Genomic DNA, 16,317 nt, shown 5'->3' on the forward strand with positions numbered 1-16,317 from the left:
CACAGATTAAAAGGTACAATGAATCTCAGGTTTTAGATTAAAATATATTTAGTCGCAATAATACCTCTGATGATAGAAGTGCTTTCATATCTTAAGTAATGTAATTTTAGTCTGCATTTACTCTTCCATGCTCTCCCAATTCCTCAAACTTTAATCGATTTAATAAAATGATTTTCAAATTAAATAGTATGTGTCTGTGAGCTGAAATAGGAGCAATAACAGGTAGACGCTGTACGTCAAATGACATACGTTGAACCTCAACAATACTTTCACAACTTTGACTGTTAATTTCAATATGAAACAGAAGCATAAAACAGAAGCTACAGTCTGTTCCCAATACACTTGGATGTTGTAACACTTAGAATCTCAGTGCTAATCAAAAGGGAACAATTAACATGTCCATGGAAGCTGTAAGGGTCGACGCTGGTAGACAAGAAGCAGGTACAGGGAGTGAACGTTTAATCAGCAACGGACATGGAACAGGACAGTGTCTGGACATGCTGACACAGGGAACAAATGGGGGAGCAGACAGAAATAGGGAAGGCAATCAACAAAGTGAAGGAGTCCAGGTGTCACGTCCTGACCAGCAGGTGGAGTAGGTGTATAAGTGTTGGTCAGGGCGTGGCAAAATAAGTTGGGTTTTCTTTGTTCTGTCTAGGTTGGGTGTTTCTATGTAGAGGTAATTGGGGTGGACTTCCAATTGAAGGCAGCTGTGTGGTGTTGCCTTTGATTGGAAGTCCTATATTAGTTGGGTGTGTTTGTCTGTGTGTTTGTGGGGAATTGTGTTGTTTTGCACTGCGTTTTTGAGACTGTTGCTGCTGTTGTCACCGTTATTGTTTCTTTCAAGTGGATGCTCTACTCCTTTTTTTGGTAAATAAAAACCATGAGTATTCACACTTCTGCTGCGCCTTGGTCCATTCATGAAGACAGCTGTGACAGAATTCCCCACCTTCACAGGACCAAGCAGCGGAAGAAGGCTGGCAAGGACTGGGAGACCGAGAGGCACCCCCAAGAAATTTTTAGGGGGGGGCACAAGGGCTGTGTGACGGAGCTGCCCGCCAGTCAACAGTCGTCGGAGCTGCCCGCCAGTCAACAGTCGTCGGAGCTGCCCGCCAGTCAACAGTCGTCGGAGCTGCCCGCCAGTCAACAGCCGTCGGAGCTGCCCGCCAGTCAACAGCCGTCGGAGCTGCCCGCCAGTCAACAGCCGTCGGAGCTGCCCGCCAGTCAACCATCACCAGAGCTGCCCGACAGTCAACAGTCGTCAGAGCTGCCCGACAGTCAACCATCACCAGAGCTGCCCGACAGTCAACAGTCGTCAGAGCTGCCCGACAGTCAACAGTCGTCAGAGCTGCCCGCCAGTCAACAGTCGTCGGAGCTGCCCGCCAGTCAACAGTCGCCGGAGTGGCCAGACTGCGCTGAACTGCCGGAGTGGCCAGACTGTCCCGAGCTGCCAGACTGCCCAGACTGTCCCGAGCTGCCAGACTGCCCAGACTGTCCCGAGCTGCCAGACTGCCCAGACTGTCCCGAGCTGTCAGACTGCCCAGACTGTCCCGAGCTGCCAGACTGCCCAGACTGTCCCGAGCTGCCAGACTGCCCAGACTGTCCCGAGCTGCCAGACTGTCCCGAGCTGCCAGACTGCCCAGACTGGCCCGACTGCCCCCCGGCGATGCCAGAGTGGCCCGACAGCCTGGAACGGCCGGAACCAGAGCCACCTCCAGATATAGGTGGGTTGGGGAGGGGGGGTGTAGCACAGTGCCGTCGTTGACGGCAGCCACCCTCCCTTCCCTCCCTTTAGTAGAGGGGAATTTTGGTTTTGTTGTTTCGGGTTGTTTTGGGTGTTTTGTGTTTTTTCTTTTGAAGGTGGATTCGGGGTCTGCACCTTTAGGGGGGGGGGTAATGTCACGTCCTGACCAGCAGGTGGAGTAGGTGTATAAGTGTTGGTCAGGGCGTGGCAGAAGAAGTTGGGTTTTCTTTGTTCTGTCTATGTTGGGTGTTTCTATGTAGAGGTAATTGGGGTGGACTTCCAATTGAAGGCAGCTGTGTGGTGTTGCCTTTGATTGGAAGTCCTATATTAGTTGGGTGTGTTTGTCTGTGTGTTTGTGGGGAATTGTGTTGTTTTGCACTGCGTTTTTTAGCCTGCAGACTGTTCCTGCTGTTGTCACCGTTATTGTTTCTTTCAAGTGGATGCTCTACTCCTTTTTTTGGTAAATAAAAACCATGAGTATTCACACTTCTGCTGCGCCTTGGTCCATTCATGAAGACAGCTGTGACACCAGGTGAGTCCTGTGAGCGCTGATGCGCGTTATGATGGTAACAGGTGTGCGTGATGAAGGGCAGCCTGGCGCCCTCGAGTGCCAGAGAGGGAGCAGACGTAACAAAAGCACTCATTTTACAATTTGTTTTCCACATATATTAAGGACAACAGGGAGGTGGAAACACTGGGCTCTCATTCAAACCTGATATATCTCATGAGTGAGTCGTTCATTTGAGGGACAATCATCTACAGTACACTGTCACACCTATTATGCGAAGCATTTCATATCATTTTAGAGCTGCAAATGTGATGCTTGTGATGATAGGCTTCCACAGTAGGTCCCTACAAGCAAGCCAGAGAACTTAGCCAAGACTCCTCCCAGCAAATAACATGAGAATCACAGACTTTTTTTTTTACAGTATTGAAGGAAATGCTAAATGAAGAAAACTCCATATGAACGATTCAATGCTGATAAATGTATTCAAGTCATCCAATAAGGTTATAACATAAGTTACCTGCAAATCTACTCAGGGGAGTTTTTCAATGAATTCAGTCATGATAAGTTTGGGGGCATCACTGTGGTATTGCCCATATGAGGGGTCGGAGTCGTGGGGTCATAGGTGGCGTCGAACAACCCCCAGTGGGTGCCCAGGGAGGTGACATTGTTGGCATTGCAGCTCGCTGGCAGCGTGGGTAGGGTTGTGGGTGAAGGAGTCGCTGTTGAATTGGCCAGCAGTCAAAATGCGCCCTCTGCTGGTAGTGAAGTGCAGCTGGAAGATGAAATTGCTCAGGTTATACTTCCTCAACACCTGACCAGCCTGGTCTCATGGACTAGACGTAACACAGTAAACGTAAATCCACTGAAACACTGAAATTAGTATGATATGTTACGTTTGGTATGATTACATAAGACAGAAAGTTACTTAAGGCAAAAATAAAAGTAGGGTGGTTGGTCGGGATGGATGGACGGATGGGTGAGCATAAAATGCGAACAACTAGCAACCCAAAGCAACCCAAAGGTTGTGTGTTCCAATCTCATCATAGACAACTTTAGCATTTAGCTAATTAGCTACTTTGCAACTACTTAGCATGTTAGCTAACCCTTTCGCTAACCCTATAATTTTACTTCTAACCCTAAACTTAACCCTAGCCCCTAGCCTAGCTAACGTTAGCCACCTAGTTAACGTTAGCCACAACAAATTGGAATTCATAACATATCATACGAAACGTAATTTGTAACATAACATACAAAAATGGATGATGGACATCCACAAATGAATACATAGCATACAAAACGAAACATATCATACTAATTGGAGTGTCCCAGATTTACGTTTATCATGTTCAAATCAAATTTCACTTGTTACATGTGCCGAATACACAGGGTTTATCACGTTTCAGGTAAGATCCAAATGCAGACTGTGTTGAAGTAACAATGTTTATTACAGCAATAGGGGCAGGCAAATGACAGGTCAAGGCAGGCAGGGGTCGATAATCCAGTGTAGGGGCAAAGGCACAGGACGGTAGGCAGGCTCAGGGTCAGGTCAGGCAGAGGTCGGTAATCCAGTGTAGGGGCAAAGGCACAGGACGGTAGGCAGGCTCAGGGTCAGGTCAGGCAGAGGTCGGTAATCCAGTGTAGGGGCAAAGGCACAGGACGGCAGGCAGGCTCAGGGGCAGGCAGAGAACAAAACCAAGAGAGCGAGAAAAAGAGAGACTGGGGAAAAGCAGGAGCTGAGACAAAACGCTGGTTGACTTGACTAACAACACGAACTGGAAACAGACAAACCGAGAACACAGGTATAAGTACCCAGGGGATAATGGGGAAGATGGGTGACATCTGGAGGAGGGTGGTGACAAGCACAATGACAGGTGAAACATATCAGGACGTGACAGGGTTGGGGAGTAACGAATTACATGTAATCCGTTACATGTAAGGGATTACAAAAAAAGGTAACAGTAATCCGTTACGTTACCAGCAAAAATATTGTAATCAGATTACAGATATTTTTCAAAAAACTAGATTGCTTCGAGGATTACTTTTATTCAGAAAGGATTTTTGCGAGAAAAAAAATCATTGCACTTCTCAGTTATCTCAATGACATTCAAATCAGCATTGAAAAAAGGTGCATGTTTAAGTTTGTTCCACCTGAGTGAGTCTGACCACAAGTCAGAGACCACTATGGTGACACACCAAATGTGTTTGATGGATCGCGGGAAAAGAACAGGAATAGGCTTTTGTAGGCTACAGTCCAAGCTATGTCTTGAATAAACGCTTGGAGTTAAGAATGACAGCATTGGTGTAGTCTACGGCAATACGGATATAATTTATTATTGATATCTAAACTCAAAAAAAAAAGAAAGACCCTGTCTTTTAAAGATAATTTGTAAAAATCCAAATAACTTGACAGATCTTCATTGTAAAGGGTTTAAACACTGTTTCCCATGCTTGTTCAATGAACCATAAAAAATTTATGAACATGCACCTGTGGAACGGTCGTTAAGACACTAACAGCTTACAGACGGTAGGCAATTAGAACACTAAAGAGGCCTTTCTACTGACTCTGAAATACACCAAAAGAAAGATGCCCAGTGTCCCTGATCATCTGTGTGAACGTGCCTTAGGCATGCTGCAAGGAGGCATGAGGACTGCAGATGTGGCCAGGGCAATAAATTGCAATGTCCGTACTGTGAGATGCCTAAAACAGCGCTACAGGGAGACAGGACGAACTGCTGATCGTCCTTGCAGTGGCAGACCACGTGTAACAACACCTGCACAGGATCGGTACATCCGGTCAGGTACAGGATGGCAACAACAACTGCCTGAGTTACACCAGGAACGCACAATCCCTCCATCAGTGCTCAGACTGTCCGCAATAGGCTGAGAGAGGCTGGACTGAGGGCTTGTAGGCCTGTTGTAAGGCAGGTCCACACCAGACATCCCCGGCAACAACGTCACCTATGGGCACACACCCACCGTCGCTGGACCAAACAGGACTGCCAAAAAGTGCTCTTCACTGACGAGTCGCGGATTTGTCTCACCAGGGGTGATAGTCGGATTTGCGTTTATCGTCGAAGGAATGAGCGTTACCCCGAGGCCTGTACTCTGGAGCAGGATCGATTTGGAGTTGGAGGGTCCGTCATGGTCTGGGGCGGTGTGTCACAGCATCATCGGACTGAGCTTGTTTTCATTGCAGGCAATCTCAATGCTGTGCATTACAGGGAAGACATCCTCCTCCCTCATGTGGTACCCTTCCTGCAGGCTCATCCTGATATGACCCTCCAGCATAACAATGCCACCAGCCATACTGCTCATTCTGTGCGTGATTTCCTGCAAGACAGAAATGCCAGTGTTCTGCCATGACCAGCGAAGAGCCCAGATCTCAATCCCATTGAGCATGTCTGGGACCTGATGGATCGGAGGGTGAGGGCTAGGACCATTCCCCACAGAAATGTCCGGGAACTTGCAGGTGCCTTGGAGGAAGAGTGGGGTAACATCTCACAGCAAGAATTGGCAAATCTGGTGCAGTCCATGAGGAGCAGATGCACTGCAGTACTTAATGCAGCTGGTGGCCACTTTTGATTTCTACCCCCCCCCCCCCTTTGTTCAGGGACACATTATTCAATTTCTGTGGAACTTGTTCAGTTTATGTCTCAGTTGTTGAATCTTGTTATGTTCATACAAATATTTATACGTTAAGTTTTCTGAAAATCAACACAGTTGACTGTGAGAGGACGTTTCTTCTTTTGCTGAGTTTACATAGCTCATTGATGTGAATCACACTACTGCTCTCTCATTTAACAACTTGCACATTACAGATTGTGGTTGTTGTGGTTGGCTGTTCTCAAATCTAAATATGTATTTGAACCCAATAATAGTTGAATTCAAGAAGTTTAAGCTGCCTATCTATCACTGTTTTTGAAACCAGTGGACAGCCAGTGAAAAATGCACTCTTGCAACAGCTGCATAGCGCGGATCCAAGCCTATGGAATAAATGTGGAGCTTTTATTGCTCATGCTAATAAAAAATATAAAATCCATAGGCCTAATGGACACATGCTCAAACTTGCCCACTTTTGATAGACTTAAAGGGGCAGTCTGTAGTTGCTATATCCATATATAATATATATATACACACACACACAACAGTTCATAGTTTGGGGTCGTTTAGAAATGTCCTTGTTTTTGAAAGAAAAGCACATTTTTGGTCCATTAAAATACAGTTAAGACATTGTTAATTTTGTTAATGATTATTGTAGCTGGAAACAGCAGATTTTTTTATGGAATATCTACATAGGCATACAGAGGCCCATTATCAGCAACCATCACTCCTGTGTTCCAATGGCACGTTGTGTTAGCTAATCCAAGTTTATAATTTTAAAAGGCTAATTGATCATTAGAAAACCCTTTTGCAATTATGTTAGTACAGTTGTGCTGATTAAAGAAGCAATAAAACTGGCCTTCTTTAGACTAGTTGGGTATCTGGAGCATCAGCATTTGTGGGTTCGATTACAGGCTCATCAGTCTATTCTTGTTCTGAGAAATGAAGGCAATTCTATGTAAGAAATTGCTTTGGTGGTGGTAGTTAAGTGGGAGATTTGGGTAGCCTAGTGGTTAGAACGTTGAGCTAGTAACCGAAAGGTTGCAAGTTTGAATCCCTGAGCTGACAAGGTACAAATCTGTTGTTCTGCCCCTGAACAAGGCAGTTAACTAACTGTTCCTAGGCTGTCATTGAAAATAAGAATTTGTTCTTAACTGACTTGCCTAGTTAAATAAAGGTAAAATAAAAATAAATAAAACATTTGTACAGGGTTAAAGGGATCTTGAAGAAGGAAGGCTATCACTCCATTTTGCAACGCCATGCCATACTCTGTGGACGGTGCTTAATTGGAGCCAATATCCTCCTACAACAGGACAATGACCCAAAACACAGCTCCAAACTATGCAATAACTATTTAGGGAAGAAGCAGCCAGCTGGTATTCTGTATATAATGGAGTGGCCAGCACAGTCACCGGATCTCAACCCTACTGAGCTGTTGTGGGAGCAGCTTGACCGTATGGTACGTAAGAAGTGCCCATCAAACCAATCCACCTTGTGGGAGGTGCTACAGGAAGCATGGAGGGAAATCTCTTCAGATTGCCTCAACAAATTGACAACTAGAATGTCAAAGGTCTGCAAGGCTGAAATTGCTGAAAATGGAAGATTCTTTGACGAAAGCAAAGTTTGAAGGACACAATAATTATTTCAATTAAAAATCATTATTTATAACCTTGTCAATGTCTTGACTATATTTCCTATTCATTTTGCAACTCATTTCATGTATGTTTTCATGGAAAACAAGGACATTTCTAAGTGGCCACAAACTTTTGAATGATAGTATATATGTATATACTATCATTACTATATATATGTATACATTACTATCATTACTATATATGTATATATATATGTATGTATATACTATATATGTATAATGTGTATATATATATATATATATATATATATATATATATACACTGCTCCAAACAATAAAGGGAACACCTAAACAACACAATGTAATACTTATTTTACACCATCATTTGCAAATAAATTCATAAAAAATCCTACAATGTGATTTTCTGGATTTTTTTTCTCATTTTGTCTGTCATAGTTGAAGTGTACCTATGATGAAAATTACAGGCCTCTCTCATCTTTTTAAGTGGGAGAACTTGCACAATTGGTGGCTGACTAAATACTTTTTTGCCCCACTGTATTTTTCAACTTGAATCAAATCAAATTTATTTATATAGCCCTTCGTACACCAGCTGAAATCTCAAAGTGCTGTACAGAAACCCAGCCTAAAACACCAAACAGCAAGCAATGCATGTGAAAGAAGCACGGTGGCTAGGAAAAACTCCCTAGGAAAAACTCCATAGAAAGGCCAAAAACCTAGGAAGAAACCTAGAGAGGAACCAGGCTATGAGGGGTGGCCAGTCCTCTTCTGGCTGTGCCGGGTGGATATTATAACAGAACATGGTCAAGATGTTAAAATGTTCATAAATGACCAGCATGGTCAAATAATAATAATCATAGTAGTTGTCGAGGGTGCAACAAGCACGTCTGGTGAACAGGTCAGGGTTCCGTAGCTGCAGGCAGAACAGTTGAAACTGGAGCAGCAGCATGGCCAGGTGGACTGGGGACAGCAAGGAGTCATCATGCCAGGTAGTCCTGAGGCATGGTCCTAGGGCTCAGGTCCTCCGAGAGAAAGAAAGAAAGAGAGAAAGAGAGAATTAGAGAGAGCATATTTAAATTCACACAGGACACCGGATAAGACAAGAGAATACTCCAGATGTAACAGACTGACCCTAGCCCCCCGACACATAAACTACTGCAGCATAAATACTGGAGGCTGAGACAGGAGGGATCAGAAGACACTGTGGCCCCATCCGATGATATCAATGAGCCCAATCAGTCCTCCATGACAACAAAATATTAACAACAGAGCAGGGCTGGCTATAAAGTCCTTAGTTTGGAGGTTATGCTCAGGTAAAACAATTTGGATAATATATACTTTCATATTTCCAAATCCTATTCTTGAAGATCAAGGGGTATAACATTTATTGGAATGACTGGAATTCTGATATATCTTTACATTAAAAACCAAAGTCTAATATAATCGTATTATTATATGTACCGTAATTTCCGGACTATTAAGTGCACCTGAATATAAGCCGCACCCACTGAATTAAAAAATATATATTATTTTGAACATAAATAAGCCGCACATGTCTATAAGCCGCAGGTGCCTACCGGTACATTGAAACAAATTAACTTTACACAGGCTTTAACGAAACACGGCTTGTAACAAAAATAAATAGGCTTTAACGAAACACGGCTTGTAACAAAAAAATAATAATTAGCAGTAAGCTTTAGTTGTCTTTTTGCACTGAGTCAATTCCTCACGCTGCTGTTTCCAACGTCTTATCATCGACTCATTAAGACCAAGCTCCTGTGCAGCAGCTCTATTTCCTTTTCCAACAGCCAGATCAATCGCCTTCAACTTGAAAGCTGCATCATATGCATTTCTCCGTGTCTTTGCCATGATGAGGGTGACAAAATGACTACCGTAATCAGAATGATGGGAAGTTTGAGAGCGCTCGATTTAATCTAAACAGTAAACAAAAAAGTTGTTTGACCTTAACCCGTTCGGCAATTTCATTGGTCTAATGAAAGCTTCATGCCGCCAAAAAACTGAGCAAGTCACAGAATGTGTTTTTTTGGAGAAAAAAAAATTGAAAGCGGGAAAAATCCATATATTAGCCGCGTCATTGTTTAAGCCGCGAGGTTCAAAGCCTGGGAAAAAGTTGCGGCTTATTTACGGTAGTAGAAAGTGATGGGTCAGAAGAAGCCTATATAACCAACCCATAAAGTAAAATTTAACATCCATATATGGCCAGCTATGTAAACTTTAACATTGATTTTGTCACGTCTGCTCCCGCTCTTCCCCCCCTCCCTCGTCACGCGCATCAGCGACATTGGACTCACTCATCACCTGTTATTACCTCCCCTATAATTGTCAGTTCCCCAGCTCTGTTCCCCGCTTCTTCATTGATTGTCTTTTCTTTGTGTTACCTGTTTGCTGACGCTGTTCCTGTCTCGTTCCATGTCCGTTATTTATTAAATGTTTTACTCCCCGTACCTGCTCCGTCTCTCCAGCGTCATTCCATGTGACAGATTTATCCTGAAATTAATTTTGTTCAATTGATAACATACATTACCCAAAATCTGTGTGCTTTTCTTGTAATGCCTCTTAAGGGGAAAGTAATCTAAAAGTAACGGAATGTAATCAGATTACATTACTGAGTTTGGGTAATCCAAAACTTACGTTACTGATTACAATTTGACAGGTAACTAGTAACTGTAACAGATTACTTTTAGAAAGTAACCTACTCAATCCTGCGAACAGGTGTAGACATTACAGTGAAATGCTTACAACCCCTTTCAAATGCAGAGTTTAAAAAATAAGCTACATTTGCTAAAAAAAAAAAAGGAAATAGTAACACAATTAATAACAAGGCTATATACAAGGAGTACTGGTACCGAGTCAATGTGCAGGGGTACAAGGTAGTTAATGTAATATGTACATGTAGGTAGGACTAGCAGCAGCATATATGGAGTGTGAAAGTGTGTCTGTGTGAGTGTGTGGCATCAATATGCACGTGTGTGTGTGTGTTGGAGTGTTAGTGTAATATACGTGAGTGTATGGGTAGAGTCCAGTGAGTGTGCATGGCGCCAGTGCAAGACAATCTGGGTAGCCATTTGATGAACTGTTCAGGAGTATTATGGCTTGGGGGTAGAAGCTGATCAGGAGCCTTTTGGTCCCAGACTTGGCAGTCCGGTACCGAGCGTCAGAGCCGGTGTAGTGGGATTCGATCTTTGGCAGTTCTAGCCTTTTGAGTTTTTGTTTGTAAGCAGGAATAAGGAAGATAAAGTTATGGTCAGATTCGCCAAATGGAGGGCGAGGGAGAGCTTTAGATGCATCCCTGTGTGTGGAGTAATGGGGATCTACAGTTTTTTCGCCTCTAGTTGTGTGAGATACACGGTTTCTCTCTCTCCTCCCCATGGACTCTTGGGGCATGGCCTTTTAGGCTATGACTTCTGTCTCCATGTCTGATCATGCCTAGATTATGAATGTTTAGTTAATGTTAGTATTGCTTTGTGACTTAAGCTTTATGCCTTATATAATGTGAATTCATTCATTTAGCAAAGTTATTAAATAATACCTTCTTTGATATTCACTTTTCATTACCAGTGCTTGATAGTTAATTCCTTTAACACAACTATGGCCCTTACACATTGCTAAATCATCTTTATGTAGTCAGATAAACATGTTCATAGACTTTGTTAATTAATTGTATAGTCTTATCACAAGTTATGTGAGGTATATATAATATATAAAATATTACCCCACCACACCCGTCCCTAAAACCTTGAGCAATCTTTAACAATGTGTTCAATGTCTTCCCATAATAAACAACTGTAAAGCAATTGCTCCTCTCTGTTCCAGGTTCCAGCTGAAGTTCCAGAGTGGGCCGTAACCTCACCTTCATGTTTCTGTTTGAGCAACCTGGACTCAGAGGCGAGTGGATAAACCACCTCTACCCTCCGTTCTATTGGCTTCACAGAGATGTGACAAGAGGGGGTTGGTGAGATAATGCAGCATTCCTAAAACAACACAAAGGAAACCCTTGAATACAGTGTAAAGAGTCACTTCGGAGGCTGGGCCCACCATTACAGAGGTTATGTTACATTTAGGAAATGCAAATAAGAGTATACTGCTCAGGTATTCAGTCGTTTTTGTATTCGTTCACCAGGAATTATACTTATATAGGGTATCTCCCTAGGTGCAGTGTGGTACTGCATGTCAATTCAACTGTCCAGTGTTTTATTGATACAAAGCCGCAGCCTATATCATGTACTCCATTCATGGTTGCCCAGAGGTGGCCCGTACCACTGCCCACTGCTGTGGAATAGGAGTCGTGCTCTGGGGGATCTGTGGACACAAAGAGAAAACAGTCCTTTCCCATTAAAACATATTCATCTTGCAGTGCTTTTAAAAATGTTTGCATATTTTATTGAAAATGAAATAGACATATCTCATTTACATACAGTACCAGTCAAAAGTTTGGACACATCTACTCATTCAAGGGTTTTTCTTTATTTTGACTATTTTCTACATTGTAGAATAATAGTGAAGACATCAAAACTATGAAATAACACAGCACAATTGACCTATAAATCTTGAGGCCCTCTACAAACAGCCTGTGGCAAAGAACTAGGCCAGAGCAACCTGGCGACACGAAGTAGAGTAGCTGGCATCTATCTATGAGATTAAATCCATTTTAATTCAATTACTTTTTGACAGCACCGCTTTTGATTTGAACTAAACCTTCCATACATATTTGCCTATTCTCTTCATCAGCTTCATGAGGGAGTCACCTGGAATGCATTTCAATTAACAGGTGTGCCCTGTTAAAAGTTCATTTGTGGCATTTCTTTCCTTCATAATGCGTTTGAGCCAATCAGTTGTGTTGCGACAAGGTAGGTGGTATATACTGAAGATAGCCCTATTTGGTGAAAGAACAAGTCCATATTATGGCAAAAAAACAGCTCAAATAAGCAAACAGAAATGACAGTCCATCATTACTTTAAGACATGAAGGTCAGTCAATGCGGAAAATTTCAAGAACTTTTAAAGTTTCTTCAAGTGCAGTCGCAAAAACCATCAAGTGCTATGATGAAACTGGCTATGAGGACCACCACAGGAAAGGAAGACCCAGAGTTACCTCTTCTGCAGAGGATAAGTTCATTAGAGTTACCAGCCTCAGACTGCAGCCCAAATAAATGTTTCACAGAATTCAAGTAACAGACACATCTCAATGTCAACTTGTTCAAAGGAGACTGCGTGAATCAGGCCTTCGTGGCTGAATTGCTGCAAAGACACCACTACTAAAGGACACCAATAATAAGAAGAGACTTGCTTGGGCCAAGAAACACGAGCAATGGACATTAGACCGGTGGAAATCTGTCCTTTGGTCTGATGAGACCAAATAGTAGATTTCTGGTTTCATCCGCCATGTCTTTGTGAGACGTAGAGTAGGTGAACGGATGATCTCCGCATGTGTGGTTCCCAACCTTTATCTAACTAGGCAAGACAGTAAATTACAAATTCGTATTTACAATGATGGCCTACCCTAACCTGGACGATGTTGGGCCAATTGTGCACCTCCCTATGTGACTCCCAATCACGGCCGATTGTGATTCAGTCAGGAATCGAACCAGGGTCTGTAGTAATGCCTCTAGGACTGAGATACAGTGCCTTAGACCGCTGCGCCACTCGGGACTCTCATTTGTTTTTCAACAGGACAATGACCCAAAACACACCTCCAGGCTGTCTAAGGGCTATTTGACCAAGGAGAGTGATGGAATGCTGTGTCAGATGACCTGGCCTCCACAATCACCCGACCTCAACCCAATTGAGATGGTTTGGGATGAGTTGGACCACAGAGTGGTGAGAATTTTCCTGCAAGAAATACAGAATTGTAGTGTCTTCAAGGTTTAAAAAGGCTTCTAAAGTTTATTTCCACTGAAAATGTCAGACTTGATTAGCCTTAAAATAAAGTGTATCAACCCCTACAAAGAAATGGCACACAGGAGACATAAAGCAAAGATGGACAGAATATCTGCAACATTAGAACAACCATTAATAACATTAATCTCGGACTGTTGATGGTGAATCAAATAGTTGTGTAGTATTTGGCTTTAGATAAAGAATAGCATTCTCAATCAAAGCATTGTAACATTGAAATAAAGTAGAACTCACTGATTCAGTTCATGTTCAAGGTGAAGAGAGGGGTGGAACTCTTGTAGTCTTTCTTTGTATGTTCACTTATTTCAAGAATTAAACTGGTGTGTATTGTACCTTTGAAAGCTTGCTTATATACTATTTTCAGAATACCTTTTACAGGGTTGCAAAATTCTGATTTAAAGATTCAGGATTTTCTGCTGATGATGAGTATCTTCTAACCAGGATTTCGGGAAAGTGACCTGAATATTTCAACCTTTACTAAAGGGTAAATGCGTTGGGAGTTGTTGGAACTGGAGCAAACATTGCGCTTAGTCCTTTGTTAGATACATGGGCGGACTGGCATTTCTGGCAAATGCCAGATGGGCTGGTCTGTTTTTAGCCCAGTGGGCCTGTCTAATCTCAAGGAAAAAAATTGGCCGGTGTGTTAGAAATGTCAGGGCCGATTTCTGGCCCTAGTTCACCCCTGGTTAGATATGATAAAACGGACATGTAGGCAAGAATTAGGAGAAAGTGACTTGTAGCAGGATTAATAGTAAACAGTATGGCGGCAGCATAAGTGGTGTGTGGGTTAGTGCGTAGTGGTGTAAGAGTGTGTGTGTGTGTGTCTTTCCCACTAAAAGTCTCCCAGACTTTTATAAAGACTAATGTGTCCATCCCTCTATTCCAAGGTGAGTCTGCTGGGCCATGGAGCTCTAGAGCTATCACGTGTGCTCCCTCTCTGGCCTCTAGGTCACCAAGCTGCTCGTTAAGGCACAAACCTGTCACCATCGTTGTGCGCATTAGCGCAATATGACACTCACCTGGACTCAATCACCACCTTGATTACCTGCCCTATATATGTCCCTCCCCAAGGCGTCATTGTTTCAGTTTCATGTCTGTGCGTGGTTTGTGGTTTGGTTTATGTTGTGTGTTTTCATTAACACTCACTCCCTGAACTTGCTTCCCGACTCTCTGCGCACATCGTTATGAGAGCAAATCATCGAAAAAACCTGCCACCATTTCAGCCATTGACAGTTACCTGAGGAAGGATGCAACTATCAAGGCTTTAAATGGTCAAATTTTGGGGGATGACCACCCAATGCAATAAGGTTTTGAATAAACTACTCTTTCATTTTTTAATAGGTTACAAAAAATAACTGTTTCTTAGCCTGTTCTCATTTTTACTATCTAATACAGTAAGTTAAACGTCTGACAACATGCAGACTTTTTATCCATCAAGACAACACTTAGAGTGTATGATTCAAAAAGGGCTAAAATCAATGCAAGTCTCATATCCAGAGTGAATAAATGTTTTATGTATAAAGGACATCACACAGGTGTGCCAACTAAAAGACTTATCCCAGACAAGACTGAAGAATAGGACATATAGGCTGTGTTTAGATATGCAGCACAAATCAGATTTTTTTCCCCCACAAATTGACCAATCAGATCAGCTCTGAAAAAGATCTGATGTGATTGGTCAAAAGACCAATTTGTGGAAAAAATATCAGAATTGGGTTGCCTGTCTAAACGCAGCCGGGGACAAGTGAATGTAAGTCAGTTCTTGTGCTCATAGCAGTTTCTATGAATTTGAGTGGTTACATACACCACGTGTTAAATGGCTACGAGACAGATAAGGAGACTCTTGCTGTAATCAAAGGGAAGGTACCAGTGAAGGACCCAATATTCAGGAAGGCAGCTTGAAGCAGATGTGTTTCCCCATCCAGGCCCTTGTCACAGCATGCAGTGGCCTGATAGGGAGATGTCAATAAATACATTATTTTCGCTACACCACCAAAGCCATTTTAGCATTTACCGCACGTTGCTGAACAATCCAACCATTTTGTTAGTGTCATTTATATAAATGGGCAATTCAAATACAATATCCAGTTCATAATCATTGACTGTAATATCTCTAGGGTCCTTTGGTGGTCTGGTAGCATGCTGCTTTCTCGTGTTCTTACTCCCTCTACACCTGAAATGCAATAACAAAAACACGAATAACAATAATCCTAGTCAGTCAGTAACTTGGCTAACTAAACACTCATGTAAATGTGTACATCAACCAAATAATACCCAACCAGCCTAATAGTCTATTTGCAGTGAAAATGGGAAGGGCATTTTTCTTGCCACCAATTCATCAATAAACAGGCAGTGGAATTAAGTAGTTTGTTCTAAAGTCCTTAAAATATAGCTTCAAATACATTTGAAGTCGGAAGTTTACAAACACTTAGGTTGGAGTCATTAAAACTTGTTTTTCAACCACTCCACACATTTCTTGTTAACAAACTATAGTTTTGGCAAGTCGGTTAGGACATCTACTTTGTGCATGACACAAATAATTTTCACAACAATTGTTTACAGATTATTACACTTATAATTCACTGTATCACAATTCCAGTGGGTCAGAAGTTCACATACACTAAGTTGACTGTACCTTTAAACAGCTTGGAAAATTCCAGAAAATTATGTCATGGCTTTAGAAGCTTCTGATAAGCTAATTGGCATCATTTGAGTCAATTGGAGGTGTACCTGTGGATGTATTTCAAGACCTACCTTCAAACTCAGTGGCTCTTTGCTTGACATCATGGGAAAATCAAAAGAAATCTGCCAAGACCTCAGAAAAGAAATTGTAGACCTCCACAAGTCTGGTTCATCCTTGGGAGCAATTTACAAACACCTGAAGGTACCACGTTCATCTGTACAAACAATAGTATGCAAGAATAAACACCATGGGACC

Source organism: Salmo trutta, chromosome 36 (assembly GCF_901001165.1).
Source record: "Salmo trutta chromosome 36, fSalTru1.1, whole genome shotgun sequence".
In the NCBI taxonomy this organism is placed as follows: domain Eukaryota; kingdom Metazoa; phylum Chordata; class Actinopteri; order Salmoniformes; family Salmonidae; genus Salmo; species Salmo trutta.